Genomic DNA, 3930 nt, shown 5'->3' on the forward strand with positions numbered 1-3930 from the left:
CTCCCAGTCTTGACAGAAGATCAGGAGTACATTGACGAGAACGGCAGAAACACTCCAGGAGCAGCAGGCCCGGACGAGTTCAAGAGGAAATCTCCATCCGCCGGCCAGGCAAAAGAATGGGGAGTGAAAAAAATGCCTCTGGAGCAATCGCGGCTGCTAGACATCCTCACTCAAAAGGCCACCTCCATCGCCACTTACACCGACAGCCTGAGCTCCATCCCGGAGATCCACGCCAGGAACACGCTTCTCAGGCATCTCGGGGTCACGGACGAGGACTACCTGGTGGTTTTCACATCCAGCCTCAAGGAATCCATGATGATGGTCGGGGAGAGCTATCCGTTTTGCCGCTACATGAACTTCATGACGGTGCTGAGCGAGGAGGTGGACTGGATCCGAGAGTTTGCATCGTACAAGGAGGCCAAGGTGATCGTCGCTCCATCGAACTGGCTCAACCTCAGGATAGCCGGCTCGCAGCTCAGCCAAAACTTCCGGAGGAAGAGCAAGCAGCAGAGCCCAAACTTGAAGGGATTGTTCGCGTTCCCGGCGGCGGAGAATGGTGGCACCAGGAACTCGCTCCACTGGGTCTCGGAAGCGCAGAGGAACTCCTGGCACGTCTTGCTCGACGCGTCGAATCTCCGGCTTTGCGACGATCAGCTCAACCTGACGTTCCACAAGCCCGACTACGTGCTGTGCACGCTCTCCGGGGTCGTGGGACACTCCACAAGCATGACTTGCTTGCTCGTCCGGAGGAGCTCGTTTGGATCGTAAGCCGGGAGCCGGAGTTTTCTTCCAAAAGATTGATCGATTTCTAAGCGAAGAACACACTGTGCTGGAAGGAAAGATCGATCTCTAAACTCTCTTTGGCTATAAAACCAACCGATGGACGTCACAATCCTACTCGCCTGGCTAGAGAGATTTTTTCTTCGAACGCTCGCAAGGTTGTATTGTATAATTTTTTTAGTGACTGGCAATCATACAGTGGTAGTCGCCATCGAGGCAATAGTGTATGTTCTTGATCATAGTCTCCTCCGTACTAAGTTTTCCTGGTACGTTTGGCATATTCTCTGCGGTTTTGTTTTGTAAAAGCTGACGCGACTGACGTACGATCAGCGACGCTGCGCCGTCGATTCTAGGGCTGCTAGCGGCATGCGTGGGATATTCCGTCCCGTCTTCCTACTGTGGGGGGGTTTTCAGCTAACTCCAGCTGTGTGTCATCTCTCTCTGTCTTTCTCTCGCCATGGAACGTCAGTTCTTGCGCGATCTCTCAAGAAGGCGCTGGAGAGATCATGGATTTCGACCGCGGCTGCCTCAATTCGCCGGATCGCTGCGGAAAAATGTGGATTCCAGGCCGCGCTCTTCCGGTAATTCGTCTTTGCCCGCTCCAGTGGCCCTAGTCCGTGCAGGTTTTCGTCACGGGTGCTGACTCTGGTCGGCGACAGCGAGCGCTGCATTGGAGCTGGCGAGAATTGGCCAGTGAGCGGCAGCGCGGCAGCGCATTGGAATCTTTCAGGTGGAAATTTCGGTGGGATAGATCTTGATGAGGCTGCTGCTGGTGTAGACGATGCCGCTAGTGAGATATGAGCTCCGTAGTGAGTATGAGCTCGCCAATCGAGAGCTCTACAGGTCGGCACCGAAAAATGACCCGGAGGCGATCCTCGAGGGCGTCTCCATGGTCAGCCTCGTCGGCATTGTGAGGCAACTTGGAGATCTAGCAGAGTAAGAGTTCTTTCTCTCGGCTCTTCTCGGACTGACCACTTTTTTTGTGAATTTTCTCTCCAGGTTTGCGGCGGATGTGTTCCACGAGCTCCATGAAGCCGTCATGACGACTGCTTCCAGGAGCCATGACCTCGTCGTGCGTGTTAGTCAGCTGGAAGGAGAATTGCCTGCGTTGGAGAAGGCTATACTATCTAGAAAGACGAATCCTCTCCAGTTTCCTTACGCTCCAGGTACTCCCGAGTTCTCTCCTTTTGTTTTCTAAAGCTCGAAAGGTGGAAACTGGATTGGATTGGCAGGTCTTGAGTGGCATGCAAGCATTCGAAACGATCAAAACCTTTGCACGCAAGGCGACTTGCCTCGCTTTATCAGGAGTTCTTACGAGGAATGTCGGGGTCCTCCGAGGCTTTTTCTCTTGGACAAGTATGCAAATCAGATCTAGACTTCGTGACTCGGTATAAATTAGAATTTGACGCACGATCTCTTCTTCGTCTTCCAGGTTTGATGTCGGTGGTGTTGGAGCTTGCCTGAAGCGGTACACGGATCCATCGTTTTTTAAGATGGAATGGGCGAGCTCCGAAATTATGAAAGCGGAGAAGGCACAACAAGACAAAAAAGCTCGAAGAAGCAAAGTAAGTATTTTATGGAAATCTCGAAGTTTTGAAACATTTTTGCGTTTGCATGTGAAGAAACCTCGACGTCGGAAGGAAGGGGAGGTAAAAGACTCGAGGCCTCCCCCTGTCCAGTTTCAGCACCCGAGGTATCTCGCCTTCATCTTCGATCTATGAGAATTTTAACATGGTATTTAACAGGGCGCGATACTCAACTATAAGCGTCTCTAGTGTCGATGGCCTATCTGAAAGCGCCACCACTCCCTTGACGAACATGGCCGTAGAGAGCGACCCATCCAGCAAGCCGTTTCCATTTGTCACTTTTCTGGGAGGATCACAGCAGAGCTCGAAGGAAAGCACAGTCAGCCTAAGCGGCAAGTCCCCCATGTCAGTAAGAAAATCAGTATCAAAGCCTGTGGCTGCGGCGGATAAAGAGGAAGAAGATCGGGTCTTTAAAGAGAACAGCAGCAAGACAATAGAGGGAGATACTGCGACGAGGAAGGAAGAAAAAGTTGATGATGCTGCAAGTGACACGGAGCAATTTTTGGATGCCATGACGACCATGGAATCCGAGACAGATTCTGAACCAAGAGAGAAGCGGGGGCTTTCAAATTTTAGACAATCCAAGGTGGTGAGAACTAAGAAGGCAGAGAACGACGAAGACGCTCCTTTCGAAGATGCTAGAAACTTGGCAATCGATTCAGAGACCGAAGCTGAGTCCAAGTACAGCCTCGACTTAACACCGATTTCAGTAGAGCCTCGATCTCCAGTTCATCACGAGAACGTTCAACTAAGTTACGAAGTAATGAACGTAGAAAACGATGCGAAGGTGGATGTTGATAGGCCAGATGAAGTACCCGACCATCCAAACATTTCTGAAGACTTGAGGCTGGAATATGAAGACAGAGATTTGACCGACGATGAAGGGGAGTATCCAGAGAAAGATCTGCCACCTGAGGATGAAAACAGGCTGGAATATCCAGAGGAGGAGGATTTTGAAGTTGAATCAAGAACCACAGATATGAACGACGTCTTGGAATTGGAAAATGAAGAAAGGAAGCTACTTGAGCTTCATCAGGATAGCTCTGGCGTTGTCGAAGATGTAAACAGAGCAACCTCACCGGCGAAAGCGGCATCTCGTACCAGCATCGAAAAAGACGTGAATGAAGGTGATGATCTAGTGGATGAAGCAGCTTTGGCATCGGACAAGGACTACATCGAAGAGAGCCCTGACGACGAAGGAGCTGCTCTCGAGTCCACAGAAATTTCTGACGCAGAAGTGGACAAGCAGAAGGCTGAAGAAACTGAAGAGCAGAAGATTACCTCGGAGCTGGAAGACGAGGAACCGTTCGATGTCGAAGTTATTCAAGTCATTGGAGATAATGGGGACACAAAGAAGGAAGTTGAATTCGAGCCATTGCTTGCATCTGATGACGAGGGAACCATTGAAGACAACGAGAAAAGAGAAGACGAAGCAGACGATCATGGAGAACGTCTATCTGACACCAAAGCCAACGTTCATGAAATTGCTGATACTTCTGATGCTCCGCGGCAGACTGAAACAGTGACTCGGGAAGAATCAGCTAATTTTCTGGTTAGAGAGGAC

This window comes from Selaginella moellendorffii, unplaced genomic scaffold (assembly GCF_000143415.4).
Source record: "Selaginella moellendorffii unplaced genomic scaffold, v1.0 SELMOscaffold_18, whole genome shotgun sequence".
Taxonomy (NCBI): Eukaryota; Viridiplantae; Streptophyta; class Lycopodiopsida; order Selaginellales; family Selaginellaceae; genus Selaginella; species Selaginella moellendorffii.